At 43.6% G+C, this 26496-nt stretch overlaps 1 protein-coding gene across 1 annotated transcript in view; it reads left to right on the top strand.

The window, feature by feature from the left end:
* The window catches only part of TMEM150C (transmembrane protein 150C), a 222675-nt gene that overhangs the window by 135860 nt on the left and 60319 nt on the right, over positions 1-26496 (top strand). The window contains exon 2 of the mRNA XM_066574259.1: positions 2959-3076. The gene's annotated coding sequence lies outside the window, so the exon portion shown is untranslated. The remainder of the gene's footprint in view (positions 1-2958; positions 3077-26496) is intronic.

The following is a 26496-nucleotide window of genomic DNA, read 5'->3' as shown; positions in this document are numbered from 1 at the left end:
ATACCCAGGACTGTAACAAGGGGGCGCTCTAATAACTATGTATAGATATATCAGGGACAATACAGAGATGTCTCCCATCATCTATTTATACCCAGGACTGTGACTGTAACAAGGGGCACCCTCTACATCTAGAGGAAAGAAGGTTTCTACACCAACATAGAAGGGGGTTCTTTACTGTAAGAGCAGTGAGACTATGGAACTCTCTGCCTGAGGATGTGGTGATAGAGAATTCAATAAAAGACTTTAAAAGCGGCCTGGATGCCTCTCTGGAGTGTAACAATATTACATGTAATAGTCACTGACTACTTCAGAAGGGTCGGTGATCCAGGAATTATTCTGATTGCCAGATTGGAGTTCGGTAGGATTTTTTTCCCTTAAATGGGAAAAATTGGCTTCCACCTCATTGGGAATTTTTTTTTGCCTTCCTCTGGATCAACAATGGGGGGTTATATGTGAAAGCATAAGCGTGATTATCAGTGGGACGTCTGTCAGGTACTGAATGCTGTATGGCACCGGAATTGTACTGTGTGTGATAGCGTAACTCATGCATGGCTTATATTTCCCACGCCGTTGCGTATTTGCATAATATGCGGCAGCATTTCTATACCTATAGAGAACAATGGTCTCTCTCCCGTGTCATACGTCACAATATTGAACATGCTGCATTCTTTTTTGCTCTCACGTATTCCACAATACCCACATGCTAATGTGAGCGGAGCTGCATGTGGCAATGTATTTGATTGCCTGCGAACGACCACGTATCACGTGCTGCTCGTACAGCGCACGCGGTTATCATACGCTCATGTAAGCCCGGTCCTAAAGGACCTTAGGAAGTCAGTAGCGTTAGTGGCATTTGCTTACTGCCTCAGTAATAACCTGGAACCATTGGTATCTCTTGCGTTCGTCTTCGCCAGTACTCCACAAACAGTCTGCTATCCTCGGGTGCCGAGAGGTTATGTTTGTGCTAAGAATCATATAACAAATCTATCAGTCTTTCATCTCCCGATGCCGAAATTCCATTTTGACCTTTAAATTACTCTTCTGAGCCACTCATGATTAACCTTCGCCAAGTACACCGGCCTGGAGATTACACTCTGCAATTTTTTTTGTTTTATCTTCCAAGTGAATGAAAAATACAGAAATAAAGCCGTCTTGTCTGGATTTAAGTGACTTTACTGTACAAATGATTCATGCTGAGCTGAACGGTGGGGATATGCTAGAGGCACCTTCACACATACAGATTGTCCTCAGTTCCATCTGTTTTTCCATCTCCGTAATACGGAGGTAATGCTAATTCACGAGTCTGTTTATATGGGCGCCCAAAATATGGAGCAGCACTACTTTAACCATTTTTCGGATGCCCATTAAAGTTTATGGAGAGTGCTTGATCCCTTAGAGAATTCTAGAAGCGGCAGTGCTGGTTGCTGCATGGGACCCGGTGATCACATGATCACTTGCGACCCCTTGCATGTCAGAACTGCAGGGTCTTGGTAGACCCCTGACTAGCTCTGTCACTGACTACTGTCACACTAGGGGGATGGTTTTTTTATGGATGCCCCAGTTACAGTGAAAAAGTGTGAAATAAAAAAAGGCAATGTGACTGTAAAAAAAAGTTAGAAAATTAAGCTTAAAAAAAATGACACAATAAAATAAAAATATATATAAAAAAAGAAAACAACCCACCGCTGTTAAAAAGTAACTTTATATGCGACAAAAAATGCAGCAAAAATAATCTTGGCATGCCTGTGGAGGTATTATTCCATCTCCCCAATTTGCATATTACCCAGAGGAACATGCATGGTCTTTTGAGTCTCCACACTCACCGTCTAGATGCTCTCCCAAAGGAGAAAAGATAGCATTTCTGGCCCCCGTCCCAGGCCTCTCACTAGCAAAGCCAGACTCCTACTGTACACAGATGAAGGGCAAACACCCCGAAACAGCTGTCTGTACATGGAGTCTGGCTTTGCTTTTAATTCCCAGTCATTGTTCCAAGGCTTGTATAAAGAGTCTGACTTTGCTTGAAGGAATGCTGCCTTCCAATAGGTGGCACTGTGGAGGATTTATTCCATCTCCCTTATTTGCATATTACCCAGAGGAACATGCATGGCCATTTGAGTCTCCTCACTCACCGTCTAGTTGCTCTACCTAAGGAGAAAATATATTGTTTCTGACCCCCGTCCCAGGTCTCTCACTAGCAAAGCCAGACTCCTACTGTACACAGATGAAGGGCAAACACCCCAAAACAGCTGTCTGTACATGGAGTTTGGCTTTGCTTTTAATTCCCAGTCATTGTTCCAAGGCTTGTATAAAGAGTCTGGCTTTGGCTTGAAGGAATGCTTCCTTCCAATAGGTGGCGCTGTGGATGTATTATTCCATCTCCCTTATTAGGAAAATAATAGGGCCATAAAACCTTCACAGGGGTAAAAATCACTCAAAACTTTCTGTAGCTTTGGGACTTAAACACCCAGCTCTTTAAGGGGTTAATACATATCACTTTTGGATCCAAGCAAGGTTTTGGCTTAAGAAAAAAAAGGAAGGTGGGCAACGAAAGTGCTTCTGCCCCATTATGTGAACTTTTGCGCAGGCCGCCTCTGGCTCCAGGTTTTTGCTCTTTCGTAGTGTGAAGCTAATGCTGCCATTACTTCTGCGGTGTCAACTGTCAGTTAGTAGATTCTAAAGTCGGCGTTTTACATTCCACCTTAATGGCTCCTTCACAGCAAAATAAATTAATGACAACACGGCAGTTAACATTTCTAAAGCTATAAAACTGATGTCCAATTACCAGCTGAAGATTTGTGATATTATCGCATAAAGATCCAACAAGAGGATAATAAGATACCGTTTTCCTCCCCGGAATAGGCACTAAGATTTATCATAGGTGACGAGCACAAGAACACACGGCCTCGTTAATGAAGTCTAATTCCTTTTATTTATTTCTTTTATCTTCTTCCTTCTCAGCTGATTGCCTCTGTTATGATTGAGAAATCGGATCCATCTACCGAAAACGCCAAAGCCGAGCGCTTAACTTCATCATTGACCTTTATTGAAAGTCTATAAGTCAGCTATTCACCAAAAGGTAAGTAGGCATCAGATATTCTGGGTGTTATTTTAGGGCTCCTTCACAAAAAATGTATGCGCATGTACACGCATCTCAATGTTGCATTTTTGCAGAATGAACAATGCTTTTTCTCGCGTGTATCGGCGTATTTTATTGTACTTTTTCCACTTGCAGGGCACGTTCGTTTGCGTGCGCCGAACAAGACCACTTGAAATGGCTAATTGGTTCCAATACCTCTAATACTCTTTTTTCTGGCATGTACGCACACATAATATGCCCCAAGATAGGACAAGACGCAATATTTTTTGCGCACCCGTTTCTCGCGCACAGTGTGAGAGACACAATTAAAGCCTATGGGTGATTGGAAATACGGTTAACAAATGCCAAAACTAAGCAGTGAGCATACGATCGTATGAGACAGGCCGAAGCTGTTATGTACAACACTATTTCTAGCCATTATATGACTTGAATCCTGCATTTTTCACTAATATTCTGCTCTCTCTCTAAATATCAGTCTTCCCTCAACTTTTGGGGAAAACTAGCTGATATGATTCCTCCCATATACAGCACACAAAAGGTAGAGGAAATTCTGCCCCCCATCACCATCTCTCATATACAGAGAAGCAGTGGCAGCATAAAACAGATTATCGAAAAATACTGAGCAGTGTAGTTGTGATTCCAGTAGCTGTGAAATAGTAAAACACTTGCTATTAGCTACAGCAGCATGTCTTTATGTGTCTCTCTGCTTCTCTCTCACTCGGCTCCTCCTGCCCTTCCATAGACTTTAATGGGCAGCCTGTAATCTCATCTCTCAGTGAGATGATCATCTTGCCTCTCAGATTAGATTTTCACAGTATTTCAGAATGAAGAGTTTAAAAGGTAGGGGGAGGCCAAAAGGAGCCTAAGTGGCGAAAGATGCATTACAAAGTGTCTTACATTCACCTGTGCTGTTGATTTCTGCGAAGTTTGTTGAAAGCTCAGTAACCATTGACATATTATACATAATTGCATGCCTAAAGATGATGCTTACCTGCTGCTATCTTCTCCAGATCTATCTGCTTTGAGTTCAGTTCCATTAGGAAAGAGCTGTGATCTAGTCAAGTTCCTGCAACGCACGTTGTAGTGTACAACGGCTGACTGATGCAATGACTTCTGTGTTGGTTCCTGGCTGATCAGGCATGGTGGGTGGTAAGGGGGGGCATTTAGACTCTAACATTCCCCTGGGGGAAAAAAAATCACAAGGCGTAAGGTCCGGGGAATGTGGAGGCCAAGGAAGAAGTTCACTATTGTCACCACTTGCATGGCCAATCCATAGGTTTGGTAGTTGCCTATTGAGCTCACTTCTGGCTTTATGTAACAATGGGAGGGGTGAGGGGTAGTCTGTCCTGTTGGAAGATGAATCCTGGGATTTCCTGCTCTAGCGGTGATAGAGGCAATATCTGTAGCGTCTAGGTACAAAATCCCCAGGATAGTTGACTCATGGAAAAAGAAGGGGCTGTACACTTTCCTACAGGTTATAGCGCAAAACTCATTCACCTTGGAGAAGTCACATACGCTCCGTGTAGACAGGTGGGGTTTCCCCTCCCCTACTTACATTTGTTGCCCAAAAGCTAGAAGGCGGCCTCCTCACTAAACACTATAGACTCCATGAAACCATCGCTGTCTATTAGAGTTCGCATACTCTCGTCACGCTTTGTTGTTTGGTTTCAGGGCTGGTAATAATTGCAATCGATTGATACATTGCAAACTTTTGCGCAGAATCTTCCTGCTTGCTCTAACGGTGGATTTCTGGGGACTTTGTGTGTAACTTGCACAGACAAGCTCCGCTGTTTTCATGCTTACTGGTGGACAGCCAGATGATTTGCACTTGCAGATGCAACCCTTTTCCTTATATTGGAGTACCGCTTACGAATTGTGCGCTCGCTGGCAGATCTTCACTACACTTTGTTTGAATATGACGTTGCACACCAGTAACAGACTGGTAGACATAAAAATCAAGGACATGTGGTGCACAACCATTAAATATATTGTAGCACAGCGGGGGTTAAAGAACACGCCAAACGGTCACTTTTCTTCTTGTTTGGTTTATTTATACAGTCTTGAACAGAAACATAAATGACTGGGTCTCCAGAGAAATAATAAATGATAGTACCAACAAAAGTCTCTGTTCAAGTTTAACCCTCCACAGTCCAGGGGTGAAGCAGGTAAATCCTCAGCTGAGGAGACCATACAAGTCCATAGAGTTGCACAGACCTGTGGATATCCAGAGCGCAGCTGGTCCTTATGCCTTCAATCTCTCAGGCTCTAGTCCAAGGGCATGCGTATCCCCAGGGGTCCTGCTGGAACCAAGCAGCGCCTCGTCCACAGCGCCTCTCTGCTCACACTGGAAGTCACAGAGTAACTGCAGCCTGTATCTCCCAGGCACACACACACCTCACTCTACCTTCCACCTGTCTACTTAAATGGCATGCTGGACAGGTTGTAAGATCTGGCCTGGAGTGAAAGAGGACCGGACCACATCACAGAGGCTAATAACCTCTGTGACACATACCTTCCATTCCAGACCATTCCTCTCACCCTCTTACAATATATATATATATATATATATATATATATATATATATATATATATATATATATATATACTGTGAGTGACTGAATAAACGATATACAAATTTTCTTGTTACCTGTAATGGCAGGCAGTGATGGGGGTTGTAGCTGTCAGTTCGTAATGCCACCGTTCCACACACCGGCATTCACACACGGTGCATTAATGACACTGGACAAGTGCATAGTACTTGGGTCCTCCGGAACGGGGGAGGCCCAGTGCAACTTTACTAGTGACTTCTCTATACAATACAGAAGACTTCAGAATGCAGAGTTTACAATGCAGGAAAACTTAGTGAATAATCTGTAATACTTGACATGAAAGTCAATGGCCACAAAATGGCAATAATGATCACCCCGCTCTCATAGACTTCAGCACGAGTGGATGTCAGTTAAGGGTGTACCACTATATGGCGATCTAGACTTCAGACGGCCGCATAGGAATCATAGAACAATCTTAATCTTATCTTCAGCGGTTCAGTAGACTTCTGCATGGTTATAAACTGTATAAATGTCTTATTACTTGCAACGGTAATTACTCACTACAGCTTTCTCTTGTGATGGGACTTTTAGGGGGAAAAAAAATTATGCTCACTCACTCAAATGCGCTTTAAAATCCCTGCCTGCTGAAAGGGCCCCATCTGATTGGCTGAGTGCTCAGCCAATCACAGGCAGCGCTCGGCCAACCGCAGGCAATGCTCAGCCACTCATTGAATGACAGCTGAGTGCTGCCTGTGATTGGTCAGAGCACTCAGCCAATAACGGCTATTGCTCAGCCATTCATTGAAATGGAAAGAAAACAAAATTGCACCATCTTTCAATGCGCCTTGTTTCTACGGCACGCAAACTGCAAAAAAATGACATGAAACCTTTATTCTATGGGTCAGTATGATTACTCCGAGACCAAACTTGTATAGTTTTTTTGCCATATTAATTGTATTTTTTTTCAAAGCTATTTAATTTTTTTAAATTATTTTCTGCCGCCATCTTCTGCACGCAATAGTTTTTTTATTTTTCCGTCGTCATTGTTATGTGAGGGCTCGTTTTTTGCAAGACATCCTGTTGGTATCATTTTAGAATACATACAACTATTTGATCACTTTTTATTGCATTTTTTCTTGGAGACAGGGTGACCAAAAAAGCACATTTCTGGTGATCTTTATTTATTTTTTCTCCTGATGTTCATCATGCGGGATAAATAATCTGTTACTTTGAAAGATTGGACTTTTACGGATGCAGCGATACCAAATATGTATTTTTGTTTTATTATTTAGATTCGTTTATTAGAAATATGGCAAAAGGTTGTTTTTTTTAACCTTTATTATTTTTTTAAAATAATTAGTAAAACTTTATTAATCTTACTTCTACTTTTGTTTTATTCCCCAGAGGGGACCACAACTTGTGATGCTTTGATTGCTCCTGCAGTATGATGTAATGTCATAGCATTACATCATACTGCTATCGGTCAGCCAATCTATGAAGCTACCCAATGGGGATGGCTTGATAGGAATTCTGCCATGAGAGCCCTGGGACCTTTCAGAAGGCCCCCAGCTGCCATGACACCGCACTGCTCCCTGTGATCTCATAATTGACAGCGGGATTTAAAAGGTTAACAGCTCCCATCAGCAGCGCAGCTAATTGGAGCTGTTGCCGCTGGGTGTCAGCTGTAAGAAAATGCCGGCACCCGCATTGTATGGAGGGAGATAGCCACACGATCTCTCTTCATACATAGACCGCTGATACATGCCATCAAAAGGCGTATCAGTGGTCATTAATTAACCCCTTCCCGCTGCAGGGCGTAAGTTTACGTCTTGGCAGCCTGGTACTTCCCGCAACAGGACGTAAACATACGTCCTGGAGATAGCGCGGGATCACACATGATCCCGCGCTATCCCGCAGCGAGAGCCGGCTGTCAGTCACAGCCGGCGTCCTGCTGAAACAGCGGGGGGGCATCGGAGATGCGCCCCCCCACCCTCCCCGCGTGCACTGTTAACCCCTTCCCTGCCGCGATCTAAGTAGATCGCGGCAGGGAAAGAGTTCACAGAGGGAGCGCGCTCCCTCTGTGTCTGCGGCCGGTCATCCCGATAACATCGCAAGAGCCTGGCCTGTTGCCATAGTAACAGGACACCAGACACTGGTGTCCTGTATTACCAGTGCCTGAGATCGCTGTATAAGCGATAAGGCATGGCAGAGCAGTAGCTCTGCCATGCCTTATGACAGCGATCATCAGGGCAGTGGTTAAAGTCTCTCAGAGAGACACAAAGAGTGTAAAAAAAACAAAGATTAAAAAAATGAATTAAAAAAATGTAAAAAAAGAGTAAAAAAAACATTTTTTATGCTTTTTCTCAGATTAGCATAAAAAAAGGTAAAAAATAAATAAAACCCCACATATTTGGTATTGTCACGTCCGTAATGATGCGTACAATAAGTTGCACATGCTTTTGACTGTGCACGGGAAAAAAACGCTTTAAAAAACGCTAAAAAACTGAGGCAAAATGCTAATTTGTAGCATTTTGCCTCACTAAAAATGCAATAAAAGTGATCAAAAAAGCTGTATGTACCCCAAAATGGTACCAGTAAAAACTACAGCTCGTCTCGCAAAAAAAAAAGCCCTCATAGAGCTCCGTACATCGAAAAATAAAAAAGTTACAGGACTTTGAATGCAACAATTTAGAATAGAAAAAAGATTTCCAAAAAAAGGGTTTTTATTGCAGAAAAGTGGGAAAACCTAAAAAAAATGATTAACGCTATTAAAAAAAAAAATCTATGGCAGAATTGATGCGGTTTCTCTCCCTGCTATCATAAAAAAAAAGGTTTACAATATAGTCTATGTACCCAAACGTGGCACCGATAAAAACTACAGTTCGCCACGCAAAAAACAAGCCCTCATACGGCCGCATCGACGGAAAAATAAAAAAGTTATGACTTTTGATAAACGGAGAAGAAAATCCGCCAAAAATTGTTGCGTCCTTAAGCCCAAAATAGGCTTAAGGGGTTAAGGGGCTAAAGGCACCTTTAAAGTGAACTACTGGTCAAGGTTGCTAGTGCCAAGGTATCAATAATTCTTGAACTTCACGGTTCACTGTATGACCCCCTCCGCAGAGCATCAAAATCCATAGTTAGCAGTTCGGATTTTGGTGTGGAATTCAGGGTTGTCATATTCTACAATGCTATTGCGGAATATTCCATCCCATATGAAAGGTCCCTAAATTGGAAGTTGCAAAATTGCCTACCTTTCAAGAAGTCCATCCTTAGAACCATGACAGTCATATGAACCCCTTTATAGTGATGACAAGAAAATAACTTGATGGGTTCTTTCTTAGGGTGCAGGAATGTAACAACAGTGACTTTGGTCTGGTAGCGTCAGGAATCAGTAGAGCAGTCAGTACACTTGTGTTCTTGATATCACAGATGTCACACTGCATTACCCCTCTTCACCACCATCCTGAAGTCTTAGCTGCTGATAAACTGGCATGTACCAGCTAAATTCTTACACTTTCGAAGTACATACAGAGAGAATGAAGCAGCTCACCAGCGGGATGCATGGACTTAACCGGAATCAATTGCAGAAGACGGCAAGAAAAAGATTCAGCTTGCATAAAATGAGGTTTATGGAGACATTAAAATCCCAACAGAAAGGACATACAACGGCGCGACCATCTGACGCGTTTCAAGCTGTCACAGCAGCTCTTCCTCATAGCAAAGTATGCGCCATTTGGTCACCACAAAGCTATTATTTTAATCCCAGGACCACCAGTCATTGCTGTCATTGTTTGACGCAATGAAGGTACTTACCTATATACTACTTATCACAATTCCTCATCCTATTGACACAACGTCCAGTTTTTGAAAAGGGGTAAAATGATGTTGGGTGATGTATCTATTAGAGATGAGCAAACCTACTCGTTTCGAGAAATTACTCGATCGAGCACCGCGATTTTCTAGTACTTCCGTACTCGGGTGAAAAGATTCGGGGGGCGCTGGGGGGCGGGGGGAGGCGTGGCAGAGCGGAAGGTAGCAGCGGGGAACAGGGGGGAGCCCTCTCTCTCTCCCTCTCCCCGCTGCAACCCCCCACTCACCCACGGCACCCCCCAAATCTTTTCGCCCGAGTACGGAAGTACTCGAAAATCGCGGTGCTCGGGCGAAAAAGGGGCGTGACCGAGTACGCTCGCTCATCTCTAGTATCTATCCTTATCCGTTTAGTGGAGGCCAACTCTCCAACACTTTATGGATCAGCCCTGTCCATGCAGTTCTCTTTTCTTCGGGGTGATCTATAGGTATTTTATTTTTGTAAGAAAAATCCCTTTCTGTAAAATATTTGCAGTTTAACATTTTCAAATATTCATGTCAGATTTTAGAAAACCATCTCACTTATGCCACGGGGAAATAAAAGGATTAGCTGTACAGTAGTTGGTAGCCAAAGCAGCTGCCCACTGTCTCCTGCTGTGTATGTAGAAAGAGTCAGGAATTATAGAAATCCCCATGGTTGCTTATGGCAATTGTAGCAATAATCTCGGTCCAGAACAAACATAGAAAAGCGGAATTTCCCAGATGGTGAATAAAATTTGAATTTTATTGTGTCCATTAAAAACTGGCAGATATGATCCCAGCTATGTACACTCCAAATCACCAGACATCATTTCACTTGTTAAAGTTTACCCAGCGGTGTCTGAATCACAGCTCACAAAAAGTTGTATCAGACAGACCCGCTAATTCATATGCATGACTAATGAAAACTCTAATTGGGTAAGGCTACGATTCAATATGGAGATAAAACTAATTACCAAATACAAAGCCAATTATGTCCAAAGCCGAATATTAGATATCCGATGAAAACATAACCTGTAAGTGTGATTGTATTAATCACAGCCATATGTAAAACTTTGTAAAACTTTGTAAAAACTTATCTTGTACTGCTGCTTGATTTGATCCTGACCCGGCTCCTAATAGCGAGCTGCAAGGGGTAGGTTATGGAGATTGTGTTCTGAGGAGGTAGACGGCTGGTACTGTTCTGGAAGAGGACAGTAGAGGTTGTACAATAAATGATCCCTGCTTTAGGAACAGTTGGCACATGACATCTTGAGATCAGTAAGGTGATACCACATGATGTGCACATCATGATCTGCTCTGCTATAAAATACTGACCTCTCCTCTATGCTTTCATGGGTTGACATGGTGACTTGACTGACTTTGACTGCACACAGATTGTTGGTTCCCAGAGGTGTGATGCCAGTATTTCTGAAACAGTCACACTTGTTGGCTGTTCCCGAACCAAATCAAGAGTGTGCCTAGACTGGTCGAACCATGGGCAGACTTCCAACAGAAGATCACACAGTGGCAGATCACGTTTGGTTGATCATAGAGGTGAGTGTCAGATGGTACATCTGTTATCTCAGCAATGACGTACCATAGTGGACGAACTGACCCAGCAGTACAAATTTCCACAATGGCCATGCGCCTTACCTTGCGTCAACTGGGGTTCAGTAGTTGAAGACCAATAAAGGTGCCCCTGGTGATCCTGCATCATTGCCAACAACACCTCACATGTGCCAAGGAAATATGTTAATGGAAAAAGGTCATCTGGAGTGATGAGTCCCATTTCCTGCTGAACCTTACGTAGTGTAAACAACATGAAGCCATATTTTATGGGTGTACCGTTGGGGTTCAGCAGGCGGGTGGTAGCTGTGTCATGGTCTGGGGAGTTTTTTCCTGGCATGACCTAGGATGTTTGGTCATCATAACAGAATCCTTGTATGGTGAACGCTAGAGGGACCTGTTGGTTGACCATCTGTACCCATATCTTCAGGAAGTCTTCCCCAACCACACTGCCATTTTTTAACAGGAAAATGCTCTGTGTAATCGACCTCAGATCACTAGGGAGTGGTTGGAGGAACCTGACAATGAATTCTCCACACTGCCTTGGCCTCCAAACACACTGGACTACAACCTTGCTGAACAGGTTTGGGATCTGCTGGAAAGAACTGTCAGATCTACTCCCACGTATCTGCAAAATGTGTGCCAACTCATATAGCACCTGTAGCATGGGGCGAGTTGAGTATGAGGAATGTTTGCCACCTCATGGAATCCGTTTCCCAATGTCTTAAAGCCATGATCGCCTAAACAGGTGGACGTACCCGTTATTGAGTAGGTGCTCCTAATGCAGTGATCATTGAGTGTCTAAATATAGGTAAATTACATTATCAGCTGGTATTGGCTTGGATAGTAAAGAATGTTAGACTTCTTCCAGTAATTTAATGAGAAGCTATATCAAGCAATTATCATGCGTTCATAAATTCTCTAAAGTACAACATTTTAGAAGTTCTAACTGCTGCCCATTAGTCAGTCATTTTGAATATATCCATCATTATGGCCATTGGACACTCATCAATAAAATTTATAGCACTTGCTAATTGAAAGATTTCTGCTTCTGTACAGGCTGGGAGCTCTTTCAGGAAGGGGAGCATGGATTAGATGAAAGACTCACTTTACTAGCTTGTTGGTTATCTTAGACTGTTACCAATAAGCGCAAGGATTGGCGCCCTGTATCCTGCACTTATAACATGTACCTTCGAAGTTGAGCTAGATGAATATATGCATCCTTAAAGGGGTTGTCCCGCGAAAGCAAGTGGGGTTATACACTTCTGTATGGCCATATTAATGCACTTTGTAATGTACATCGTGCATTAAATATGAGCCATACAGAAGTTATTCACTTACCTGTTCCATTGCTAGCGTCCCCATTTCCATGGAGCCGTCTAATTTCAGCGTCTAATCGCCCGATTAGACGCGCTTGCGCAGTCCGGTCTTCTCCCTTCTGAATGGGGCCGCTCGTGCCGGAGAGCTGCTCCTCGTAGCTCCGCCCCGTCACGTGTGCCGATTCCAGCCAATCAGGAGGCTGGAATCGGGAATGGAACGCACAGAGCCCACGGTGCACCATGGGAGAAGACCTGCGGTCCACCGTGGGTGAAGATCCCGGCGGCCATGTTCGCAAGGTAAGTAAGAAGTCACCGGAGCGCGGGGATTCGGGTAAGTACTATCCGTTTTTTTTTTTAAACCCCTGCATCGGGTTTGTCTCGCGCCGAACGGGGGGGCTATTGAAAAAAAAAAAAACCCGTTTCGGCGCGGGACAACCCCTTTAAGGGCGCTTTCACATGGGTGTATGTAATTTTAGTCTGTGAAAAATACATAATTATCAAGGTGGCTTCACACGAGCGTATGCGCAAATATGCTCGACACAACGCAATATATTTGCACATGTACAAGATTTGGAGAGGACCATAATCAGGATGTTGCGTTCATGTCTATGCGTATTACTGTAATTTTTGCATTTGAAAGGACAGGTTCACACTCGTTCCGTAGAATTTAATGGCTATTTATGTCTAATGAGGCCTAGGTGCCTTGAATATGGACCAAAATAAGATATGTTGCACAACCTTGGTCCACGTAAAAAACGCACATCTGAATGCATTATTAATGAGGTTGTATGATTATAAGAAATATTTTTTTTAAAGTCTGGGCAGGTGATAAAATAATAAAAAACTGTATACTTACTTATCTTCGGTCCATGGGACCCAGCTGAGATGTTTCTGCTGCTCTGCTCTCATCTCCATAAGAGGACGACTATCTAAGGTTAGGTGACCGCTGCAGTTAATCAACCGCAGTGAACTCCTGGCATCATGGCACCCAGGATGTGAGCCCTAATGCTGGGAGTTCAGATGGTGATGCTGTGGCCTCTAATTGGCTGCATTGGTCACCTGACCTCAAGCAACCGTCTGTGGATAGGGACTAGAACTGGACAATGGGAGCGGGTCAGCTGGGTACCAGTGAATGAGAGTGTCGGTATGGTTGGTGTTTAAACTGAATGATCAGCCGATGATCCAACGTTGATTTTGATGCTTACATGAAATAAACGATAAACAATAAGTGAACGATTTATTGTTCATCATTCAATTGCTGGCGATTTTAGTTCAAATTCGAATTTTCCTGTAATTTTTTTATTTGAATGATAATCATTTTGTGTAAAAACACCTTAAGGATTCTTTCACACGAGCGCATATTGGCCGACGTTTTCACGGCCGGCCAATAAACGCTTCCATCTGGGTCGTAGAAGCTCGTGAACGAGTGCACAAATCTAACATTTGTGCGCCCGTTCACACGGCATGGGGCCCGGTGCATATGCGAGGGGGGGGGGCATGGGTGGAGCTAAGCATTGGCCCGCCCTGCCTCCTCCTATTGATGGCTATGGACAAGGGGCCCACATCCCGCCCCTTGTCCATAGCCAGCCGGAGGAGGTGGGATGGGCCACCGCTTAGCTCCATCCCCGCCCCCTTCCACTGTACAGAACGAGCGGGAAGGTGACAAGAGGTGAGCCTGCATGGGGGGAGGAGAGCAGAGGGAGGGAGTTTAGCAGCATGGCTCCCTCCCACCTATGGCAGCTGCTATTGGCTCCCATAGGAGCCCATGCAGCGGCAGATGTATTCCGTCCCAAAACATAGTTCCAGGACTATCTTTCGCGCCCGACGTAAAAACGCCCGGCGCTATATTGGTCTTATCGGATGCTTTTACGTCCCAGTAATACGCCCATGTGATCTGATGCATTGGAATCCAATGCATCAGATCACAGCGCCAATTGGTCGGCTGTGAAAAAGTCCGGCCGATATGCGCTTGTGTGAAAGAAGCCTAAGTTGTACAATAGATCAGCCCTACTCTCATGACTTTCCTTATAGACAGAAGTCATCATGCCAGTTTGAGCAGGGTCTAACCAGTATGAGATCGGGTTGAGGTACAGGTTTCCTTTAAACTTTACCCAATGTTTGACTTCAGAACAAAACACAGCAAACAGGTCATAATGGTAAACAGGTGGGTTGCAAAATGTGAAATGCTGTTGTGGTCCAGATCAGGATTGCAAGGCAGCTGGTTGTTTGCACATAAACCTTTTACACCCCCGAAGTCCGCTTCCACAGAATAAAATCCTACATCATTGATGTTGGACACCGAGGAGACTTAAACCTGCAAAGAAACTGCAGCATATGTGGGGAAAATGGCAATGATATACTTCATTTATTATGAGCAGGCTGTAAAATCCTGACTCAAGTACATCCTTGTGCTATCAAGGTTATTAAAAAAAGAGAACATGTGTTCCTTGTTCTCTTCACTTTAGACCTTCATCTAGAGAAGAGTATCTGTTGTAATACTTGAGATCAGATGAAGTTCCTGGTTTAGTATTCACACTGAAAGACTTATGAAAACAATGAAGACATACAAACAATTGTATTCGTTAAATGATGGTTGACATTGTTAAGAGGCTAACAAGTGTCTCCATATTAGAACATGGAACATATGTGCTGCTCACGCTTCTGGTTTCCTGTGCTTGAAAATATTTCTACTTACATTCTGGTTTCAGTAAAACTCCAACAGAAACAAGATAATTTATGTTAATATCAACGTTCTAGTTTACTTTTATGCAACCAAAATGTAACTAATCAAATGTTTCACACCAGGGGATTTGAGAGCTTTGTCACCTTATTAAATTCGCTAAACCTTCTCTGACTCATACATGTGGGAGCAGATTTCATTAGATATTAGTGTTTTAAATAATATTTATGGCACGGTTTATATGTCTGTGTTACTAATAATGCCAGGAAATATGGCTGTAATAAGCAATAGAGGTAAGATGATAAAACCGATGTGGTAAACCCCTTTTAGTTTTACCATGGCTTAAAATTGCTTCACAACAATTTAGTTTTTTCTGGTTGCTGCTGACCAGGACATGTGACTGCTGCAGCCAATCACTGACCACAGCTGTAACCTTCTATAGCCAGTGATTGGCTGCAGTAGTCACATGTCCTGGTCAGCAGCAACCAGGAAGAACAAAATGTTTGTGAAGTTATTTTAAAGGGGTTGTCCCGTGCCCCCCCCCCCACCCCCCCGTTCGGCGCGAGACAACCCCGATGCAGGGACTTAAAAAAAAAACCGTACAGCACTTACCTGAATCCCCGCGCTCCGGTGACTTCTTACTTACTGGTTGAAGATGGCCACCGGCATCTTCTCCCTCGGTGGACCGCAGGGCTTCTGTGCGGTCCATTGCCGATTCCAGCCTCCTGATTGGCTGGAATCGGCACGTGACGGGGCGGAGCTACACGGAGCCGGCATCCTGCACGAGCGGCCCCATTGAGAAAAGAAGAAGACCCAGACTGCGCAAGCGCATCTAATTTGGCCATTAGACACCGAAAATTAGGCGGCTCCATGCAAACGAGGACGCTAGCAACGGAGCAGGTAAGTGAAAAACTTCTTATAACTTCTGTATGGCTCATAATTAATGCACAATGTACATTACAAAGTGCATTAATATGGCCATACAGAAGTGTATAGACCCACTTGCTGCCGCGGGACAACCCCTTTAAGACATTGGAAAACCCCTTTAATTTTTATTCTGTATCTTCAAAAATATACGCGTGATAAAACCATAAAACATGAACAAAAATACTCAGTTCTAAACAGAAAGACATATACCCATGTGAATTTCACTGTATATATGCATTTACACATATGTACAAAGGGTTAAGTACAGTATAAATTAAGGGTGCTACCAGTTCCTGAAGACTATCATGCTTCTTTTACAAGTTGGCCAATAGTGTTCAGTGATGCAACTTCCTGGCATTATTGCCATAAACCACAGGCAGAGATAGGAAAGGTCCACCTAAGTCATTGAAACTGCTGCTTCTCATGGTACCTCCTCTACATTCCACCTCCGGAACGGATATACAGAATACTGAATGCTTAAAGGGTTTATCTAATTCTTTAATGTTAATGCCTTAGTGTAGGCCTTCAATATAAGATCAGTGGTGTCAATTCTTGGCACCCCTCCAGTCAATTGATTGAAGAGACTGTGGCGCTCCCCATCATTGTTTATGAGACACAGCTCTTTACTTTTAGTAGAAGCAGCTGTGCCTGGAATTACAGCTCAGTTTCATTCACTAACATAGGGTGAAGATGTAGCAAACTTGAAAACTTAGCACATTCTCTACTAAAAGTACTGAGCTGTTTCTGATAAACACAAGCATGGTAAGTCACCCAGATTTCCTAAAAGACACCTTTCAGGCCCTCCCACCTAGTCATCCTATGTCCTTTCCCAGTCACCTAGTGTGCAGCCGAAAATAAAAAATGAATTATATGCACCTCTTTTGCTCCTCTGTCCACTGCTAACACTGTTTTGTTGGTCTCTGATCAGGAGAGGTAGGATCACATGGTCTGTGCATGTGACTTCTGAGGCTAGTGATTGGCTGCAGAGGTTAATGTCAGGGATTGAACCTGGAACCTCCTGTACTCCAGCCGGCAGCTTTCCCTGCTGAGCCGTCTAGTACTTGGACAACTCCTCTGCTAAAGCATAGCAATGATCCCGTGTTCACTGACCTGTTCCCCTATTCTAGCTCTGCTCAGTTCCCAATTAGGCTATCTATAAAAGCCTGACCCCGCCACTGCTCAAGTGCGTGATTATTGTACTGCACAGCCTTAGTCAAGCTCCTCTCCTGCCTGCTCCTCTGCAAACCTGAGACCTATCCAAAACCGACCTCTGGCTTTCCTCCTGACAATGATACTCCTCCTTTGTACTGCGAGCTGAGACCATCTGTTGCTGACTCCTGGCTCTCCACAAAGAGGGGCTCTTAGTTACTGTGGGGGCCACAAACATGGGATGATTTCTGTAGGTGCATAAAGGATGCACTATTATTTTGCGGTAGGCACAGTGTGTGTATTCTTACTGTGTATTGGGCACTTAGAGGCCTAGGGGCACAGTATTGATTGTTGTTAATTTCTGGGGACACAGTGTATTATAATTTATTTCTGTGTGCACAGTGTGTAACTTTAATTTTAGGTGACACAGTGTGTGGTGCTGTAAGTTTCAGAGAAGTCAAAGATGTCTGAGCTGCAAACTCTGCAGAATTAGCAAGAGAAGGCATGACAATCTGGGCCAGATGGAGAAGAAAAGGAACAAGCCTAGAGGGCATCACATGTGAATGCTGCCTTCTAATAAGTGGCGCTATATAGACATCATTCCATCTTCCCATTTACAACTCTCATTGAAATTACATGACTGTCTATGTATTGCACAAATGTGCCTGATCCTCCACAATGAGGAACACGTTTTATAGCCATTGTCTATTGTAATAAATAGCTATTGTGACAACACGGGGGTTAAATAGCATGCCAAACAGTCACTGTAACTTCTTTACTTTCATTTATTCACATAAACTTTATCCGCAACATAAACGGGTCTCCAGGGGTAATAATCAATACTTGAAACAACAAGGTCTCTGATAGCTTTAACCCTTCACAGTACGTAGGCAAAGCAAGTACATCCTCAGCTGAGGCAGCAATACAAGTCAATAGGTTCGCACAGACTTGTGGGTATCCAGGGCGCAGCTGGTCTTTAAGCCTTCAGTCTCTTCAGACTCTAGTCCAAGGCAGGCGTTCCCCAGGGATCCTGCTACCTCTCGCAGCGCCCCGTCCACAGCGCCTCTCTGCTCACAAAGGGAATCACAGTTTAACCGCAGCCTGGATCTCCCAAACACACACCTCTCCTAGGTGTTGAGGTGAGGGGCGTCTCCCTGTCCACCTCTGGCCTTCTCAGCCACACACTCTCTGTCACTTCAGCAGGAACCACCCTTTTTATACCACTGACCACACCTGTGGGCGTTTTCCCTCTTGCTTCAGGCCCCAGACTGATTGTCTATTGCCCCCTACAGGCCATCTTCTGTAGCGCACCCCTACACTATCCTCAGTGTGGAATCCCTGTATCAACTAAAGATTTTCTTAACTAGACAACCACTTAAATAAAAACATGGAATATTCATTTGATTGAGGTTAGAATTTTTTTCTTTACGTTAGATCTAAATTCTTTAATCCATGTAATTTAAGCAATTGTGTTGGGCCATGAGTAAGAACCAGGAGCTTCAAAACGTGTAGGAAATACTAATATTGGACTTATTGCCATTCAATATATATTTTACATATTTTGAGTTACAATGAAATACCGGATTTCATCCTGTGGCTACAATATCTTCTCCCCAGTTCTGTTGGGCATGAAAGCTGATCAAAGCTTTTCCTATGACTCACTTAATTTCAATAATCTGCTGAAACTTTGAACTACTGCATATTAGTAAATGATATAGAATTTGTTTATATGTTAACTTTTAGACTCATAATAGGATATTTAAAGCAGAAACCCCGGACTCAGATTATAATCATCGTTATCCAAAATCTCCAATTACAAGACATGCGGACTGTCATTCAGACGTTAATCCTCAGATATCTTAAAAAGCTACAAGATAAGAAGTGCTGACTGCTAATTTTAATGTGATGAATTATTAGTTTGTTTCATTAGATTCTCCCGGCTACATCAACTGTATTAATCCTTAATTATGCTGTCTTCAGCACATTTAAGGAAGTGGAAAATTAGACTCAGATTTCTAAATTTGACATGTTGGAACAGTAGCAGAAAGAGGCAGAAATAAAATAAAAGCTTCAGGCAGCTCTGCGCTTGGTTATCTGATAACAAACAAAGTTGAATATTCTTATTACCCAAGAGTATTCGCAGGCAGCGGGGAGAGCAGCCTGACTTGTCATCTCCAAGTATTTCATACTGTAGTCGATTAAGTCTAGACCTCATTTTTTGGTGAGTTTAGGTTTGCATTTTCACTTTTCGCACCAGCTTCCCATCAATCCAGATATCTATAAAATAACAGAAAAGAAAGCAAAACATGGGATTGAGTCATTGGATGCTACCGATTCAACAAACCATTCAGTTAGACCTTTGCTGTAGCACAACCTGAGCAGCCCTAATAATCTAACATACCGTATATACTTGAGTATAAGCCGAGTTTTTTTAGCACAAAAAAATGTGCTGAAAAATCCCCCTTCGGCTTATACTCGAGTGAGGTTAAAAAAAACCCTCAATACTCACCTATCAGCTGGTGTCTGTGTCCCTGGCGCGATGGCGGTGCGGCCAGCTGCTGCAGTCTTCTCCATGGCTTGCTTTTGAAATCTCCGCCGTCAGCGTTGTGATTGGATCGAGCGCCAGCCAATCACAGCCATTCAGTGATGTCATTCTGAATGGCTGTGATTGGTTTATCAAGTACCGGCTGTGATTGGCCAGTGCTTGATACAATCACAGCTCTGATGGGGAGGATTTCAAAAGCAAGCCAGGGAGAACACAGTGGGGAGAAGACTGCAGCAGCTGGCCACACCGCCGGCTACAGCATCACACTGGGGACACAGGCGCCGGCTGATAGGTGAGTATTGCTTTTCTTTTTTTACCTACTATATACTCAAGTATAGCTCGGCTTATACTCGAGTCAATAAGTTTTACCAATTTTCTGTGGTAAAACTTATTGACGCGCCTTATACTCGGGTTGGCTAATACAGTTAGTCCCCTACTTGCGAACAGGTTCCGTTCCAGGAGCCTGTTCGCAAGTCCATTTGTTTGCAAGTCCGAACAAATGGCTGTATGGAGTAGGATCACGGGTGGATCCTGCTCCATACAACGTCGGGTGGCAGCTGTTCTTACAGCGGACACCCGGCGGCAGCAGTTCCGACGAGCCGCTTGTTGAATCTGTTAACACTTTAAATACCGCTCTGACAGCGGTATTTAAAGTGTTAACAGTTCTGAGGGGCGGCGCGGCTCGTCGGAACTGCTGCCGCCGGGTGCCCGCTGTAAGAAACAGCCTGCACCCGACGTTCAGGGGGCTCCATACAGCGTCCCACGATGAGATCGCGGGACTCTGTGTGGCTGCTAGGCAGCCGGGGGCCTCCTGAAAGGCCCCAGGGCTGCCTATGCAGAGTGCCCATCAAGCGCACGGCTTGATAGGCGCTCTGCATGGACAGCCCTAGGGCCTTTCAGAAGGCCCCCGGCTGCCTAGCAACCGTGATCTGACCGGACAGGCTTCTATCAGGCTTGATAGAAGCCTGCCCGGTCCCTGCACAGTATGATGTAATGCCATAGCATTATACTGTGCAGGGCAGATTGTTCGCATCTTGCGAAATTCATAAATCGAATGTTCTCAAGTCGGGGACTATCTGTACTCGAGTATATACGGTAATATGTAAGGCCAAAAAAAGACATGTCCATCCGGTTCAGCCTATTACTAGTCAATGTTGATCCAGAGGAAGGCAAAAAGCAAACAAACAATAAGGTAGAAACTAATTTTCCTTGTTTAAGGGAAAAAATATTCTTTCTTGACTCCAATTTGGCAATCGGAATAATCTCTGGGTTATTATTTGTGAACACGTCTAGTTTTGTGAAGTTCCTTATTATAACAGGTGATCTTAGAAACAGTAGGCCACAACAACCTCACTGACCAATGCCATGGAGAAGAGCGCCTGAAAATACTCTGTTCTCAGTTGCAACATTCACTATTGGCCTCAAACATGGAGATTTATGGCCGTTTATGTCTTTTGGCATTACTTTCCTAGAAAAAAATATGCCGATAATGAAAACACTGACCATGTTTGTACAGAGCAAAGTTGACTTCACAGAGTCATTGCGATTTATCATAATGGAATGACATGTCAGTAAAGTCAGGAAGTAGCTTTTAGCATTTGGCAACGTTGGCGGCGTGTATACCAGCGCAGTAATTGTAGCTACAGCTGTTTTGATTATTTCATTTCGGAATAATCCTCTATGAAAGCAAGAAGAACCGATGATTCATTTCCTAAACTTGGTCCCAAGATAAAAGTTTCAGGATGAATGTTAAGGAACACGTCTATTGTTTTCGGAAGATGTCTGGTGGTTCTTATCCTTTTTTATACTCAGCATGAAAACAGCTTTAGCGGGCTCTCCGGAGAATTAGGAAAGGGAAATATTTCTCAGGTTAAGAAATAATAGGATGTCTAATTAAGCTTGAAATTACTACAAGAATGTTGCAGGCCTCAATTGTAACGCAGGAGAAACCCTTCTCTCTGATAAAGTATATTTCAAGTTATCTGTTCACCATCTTTTGTAGAGCTGTTCTTCAGATTTACTATAGAAGTTCCATATTGGAATGCGGTTTCTGCTCAGCCTATGCACTCCAGTGAAATAAGTGCATGTACATGGCTTATTACTGAGGCTACGAGCTTCCGTTAGCATCTCCTAGGGGGAATGTGGTTGTTAGGAAGGCTTTACCTTAGTGTAGGAGTGCCTCTCTGATGGATACTAATCCAAGAAGACACAGAAGGCACAAGGATGGGCCTATTTGACTAATAAACACGAGAATGACAGAAGCTGAAAGGAAAGAGAGTATAAGGTAGTGTTGTATCAAGTTGTTGCATGATTAGTACGTGAAAAGCTAATTCTGAATCTTTTATGTGTGGCACTCCTTAAGATGAAAACAAAACAAAGATCTGTCAAGATGGATAGTTCCTGTTCTATCCTTCTGTTTGTCTTGGAGGTGAGGACCCTAGAGGTGTTTGGCAGCAATTTAACTGTGTGTTCTAGTGAAATAACATGGCTGGGACATTGGGCCTATACATTTATTGGTATAAGGTTGGGGCTAAATGGTTGTTGAAAGTCACATGCGAATTGAGGTACAATTGTGGTCAAAATTAGAGATGAGCGAGCACGCTCGGATAAAGCAGTTACTCGAGCAAGTATCGCTCTTCTCGAGTAACTGTTTACTGGTCCTAGCAGGCTCGGGAGGGGGGGGCATATTTTATATTTCAGCCGCACTTCAGTAGCGGGGAGCAGTTCCAGCAACCTGATTGGTTGTTGGGTACACACACCCCTTTGGAGATGTGCACGAGTGGGCGGCCCATTAAATAAGCAGCACGGGCATAGGAGGGTCGGCAACTAACCCTAACCCCTAACCCTAAACCCCAACCCTAAACCCTAAACCCTAACCCTAACCCTAAACCCTAAACCTAACCCCCCGCGGGTCTCGTGAACTAGTACTCGTGTAGATCTCCAAAGGGGGATGTGTACCCAACAACCAATGAGGTCGCTGGAATCGCTCACTGCTACTGAAGTGCGTCTGAAATACAATATATGCGGGCGGTGGTGAGTGGGGGACGGCGGGGGTTGCGGGGGGCAGAGTGAGAGAGATTTTTCTCTCCCCCCCGCAACCCCCCATTCACCCCCGCTGCCCGCCCGAGCCTGCTCGGACCGGTAAGCGATGCTCACTCGAGTAACTGCTTTATCTGAGCGTGCTCGCCCATCTCTAGTCAAAATGCAATTACAATTACTTCCTCTCATTAAAAAAGTGGCAAGCTCGGTGCAGTCCAATTTTGAGGAAAGCTTGCTCGTTACTTTCTAGTTATAGTGAGTTATTGATATTTAACAGACTAATGCCCCTTTTACATGGGCCGACGGTCATCTAAACGACTGACGTCAACGCTAAGGTCGTCGGCACTCGTGCAGAGCGTTTAAACAGAAAGGCTTTTTGCTGGATCGCAGGCTTCTTGCTCAGTGCTTCACCTCCTATCTGAAGAGCTGAGCGGGGAGCATTTCCACGTAACGAGAAGCCAACGATCCAGCAATAGTTTTGTCACGGTGAACGTCAGCGATAGCAACAAGTGAACGAATAGCGAGCAATTGTTGGGTATTTACACTGCACGATTATCACTCAAATTTGTAAGTTTAAATGAATTTTAGAGATAATCGTTAGGTTTAAATGTCCCGTAACAAAGTAAGCTTAACCCTTTCCAATCCAATTTGTATCCTGGTTTTCCTAGGGGGCTTACTCTTTTTCTGCCATTATAAAATGGCGCTATCTGCTGGCTAAAGCCAGTACTGCATGAGGTGACACGTTGGATAGGCTCCGACATCAGAAAGGCTGGCAATATACAGTAAGAGAACCCCGACGGACGTCTTCCAACATCAGAGCTGTACAGCTTTAAATAATAATGTCTTTAGACGTCAGACAGTGGATTGGAAAGAGCTAAAGGGATATTCTAAGATCAAAGTCAAATTCAAAAACAGCCATAAATCATCTCACAGTGCTGTAGTAAATCCATCCATTACTTTTCTTCTGCCTCTTCATTCTGCAGCATCTGCTGTGCTTTCTTTTTGTTTACGTCAGCCCTACCTGTTCACAGTCCTCCTCTGCTTCTCTACTACATCTCCCCTGGACGGCACCTCTACCTGTTCACTCTGTATCCCTGCTCACAGCTCATGAATACTAAATCCCATCCACTAAACCAATGATGATCATCCAGCCGCTCTCATTGTTTCACAAAGCTGAATAAAGGCCCTTTAACACACAACGCGTATCGCTTAAAGTTTGTTCAAACAGCCAAAAGTGAGAGATAATCGTTATGTGCAAACGCGGGCAGTCATGCACTATTTGTGCACTTTTCGTTTAGCGCTGGTTTTTAGCCGGCATAAAAACCATCGTTCGATTGATCAAAATTCTTTCCATTTGAATGGAAGTTTGAGCGGCTTTTGAGCAACTGCACGATGGGGTTTGTTTGCCTTCCATACATAATGAGCGCATGGTTTACTCATTATGTACTCTGCCGGGAGGAGATGATGGAATCCTGTTGGCCAGATAACCATCACATAATGCTGTACATTACACTGGGTCTACAGAAACCAATACGTATAGTCCTGGCCATCAGGACCTCTGCTTTATATGGCCAATTGGCATTCTAGATATCATTTATGAAATAATAATGGAAAATACTATATGGCCAAAAATATGGGAATAACTGACTAGTCCACAGATATGTACTTGTTGGACATCCCGTTCTCAAACCATCAATGTTAATATGAATTTGTCCCCTACCCCCTTGTGCAACCATAATAACCTCCATGCTTTAGGGAAGATTTTACACAGGATTTTTGAGTGTGTCTGTGGATTCTGTCGGTGAGGTCAGTCATTGTTGAAGAGGAAGGTCTGGTGGTCCAATTCATGCCAAAGGTGTTCCATGGAACTAATGTTGGTGCTCTGTGTAGGCCACTTGAGTTCTTCCATACCACACTCATCAGACAGTGTCTTTATGAATCTTACATTGTGCAGACAATTGTCTAAAACGTCTTTGTATGCTGCAGTATTAACATTACTCTTCACTGGTAGTAAAGTTGTTGTTGTTGTTAGCCGTTTAGTCATTCATGGCCCTGGTGACCCTAAAGGCAAGCGCCCTCCATGCTTTTTGGTTTGGAACTGCTTCTTTCAGTTGTGTGATATCCATGCCAGTATCAGCTCTGACAGTATCGGCCATCGTGTCCTTTGGCGCCTGTTCTTCTTTTGCCACCAATCAGTCCAAGAATTATAGGTTTTTCTAGCGACTCTGCTCACATTACATGGGCAAAATACATGAGTCTGAGTCCGGCCATCTTGTCCTCCATGAGCCTGAGCCTGGTCATCCCGCCCTCCCGTGATATTTCGGATCTTAAATGATTCAGTACTTCTCTGTTTGTAACTCTCGCCGTCCAGGGCATACGGAGCAGCTTTCGCCAGCACCACAGCTCCAACGCATCAATCCTCCTTCTATCAGCTTTTTTCGCAGTCCAGCTCTCACACCCATACATGGCTCTGGGGACAGCGGTGGTTTACACTATCCTGCATTTAGTTGCTATGCCGGTATCCCTACTTTCCCAGATTTTGTCCATGTTTAGCATCACGCTTCACCCCAATACTAGCCTACGCATTATCTTTGGCATAGATTCTCCAGCCTGGTCAGTTTTGAACCAAGGAAGATGAAGCCTCACATGCACTCTATGACCTCATTGCTGATTTTGATTTGAATTTGGCCATTTTATTGCAGTGGTCCTAATTTTATCCTTCTTTATATTCCGGTAGAGGCCCATTTTTTCACTTTCAGTTTTAATCTTCCATATCAGCTGGAAGTAAGGCGCCTAGCCTAAATTCTGAAAAACAGACCCATACCAATATCTCCCAAATTTTACAGTAGGGACTATGCATTGTGGTAAGTAGTGCTTTCTGTGTATCTCCCAAATCTAGATTCATCCATAATACTTCCAAATAGTGAAATGCGATTCATTACTTGGAAGAATACATTTCCAATGCTCCTTAGCCTAGCAGCGCCATGTTTTATACCACTTCAGCGAACACTTGGTATTGTGCATACTGATCATGGGCTTAATGATGGAAACCCATTTCATGGAGCTCTCGATGCACAGTTATGAGTGAAGCAACAGACAATTGGTAATAGTTATGCATCATGCCCTTCGTCTGTCAGTGGCCTCAATCTGTGACTTTGGGTGGTCTATGGTTTTGAGTTGGTATTACTTATAGATGCTTCCACCTAACGTATAGCTGACTGGGGCAAATGTAACAGGTAAGGAATTTCATGAATTGACTTGTAATAAAGGTGACAGTGAGGGTTTAAAGTCTTTTTCGGTCACTATGTTAAAGCAGTATTGGCTTTCAAGGGTTTATTATGCCATTTATGCCTTTATTGACTATGTAGTGATAGTATTGGGATTTGTAACTATCTTTGGTCCTAATGCCATTGCAGATTTTCTGATCTGTGTTGTCGCTATGCAGAAACATTGTTGACTCCTCTGTGCTCAGTGTGCGATGTCAATATTAGCAATGATAGGATCTCTGTACTAATGCCTTGTGCTGAATTAGTGGCCTCTTGTAAATAGATAGTAAAGTGCATTTAGTTCAGTAACCATAAAGCAATGAACATGCAGCACAACATATAGTCCATGAAATCTGGAAGCTATTACAACTCTTGCTACCACTTTTGCTAATGATAAGACATGGCGGGTTGGCTCAGTCTTTAGATTTGACGGCTTTGTACTTCCTTGTAAATTCTTCTTGCATTAGATTAAACTTACAGTTCAGTTATGAATCATATCTATTATTTCTATGAGACTTTTTTCTGGAAGA

This window comes from Eleutherodactylus coqui, chromosome 7 (assembly GCF_035609145.1).
Source record: "Eleutherodactylus coqui strain aEleCoq1 chromosome 7, aEleCoq1.hap1, whole genome shotgun sequence".
Classification (NCBI taxonomy): domain Eukaryota; kingdom Metazoa; phylum Chordata; class Amphibia; order Anura; family Eleutherodactylidae; genus Eleutherodactylus; species Eleutherodactylus coqui.
The sequence above is the reverse complement of the archived record's forward strand: the minus strand, read 5'-3'. Positions and strand labels throughout refer to the sequence as shown.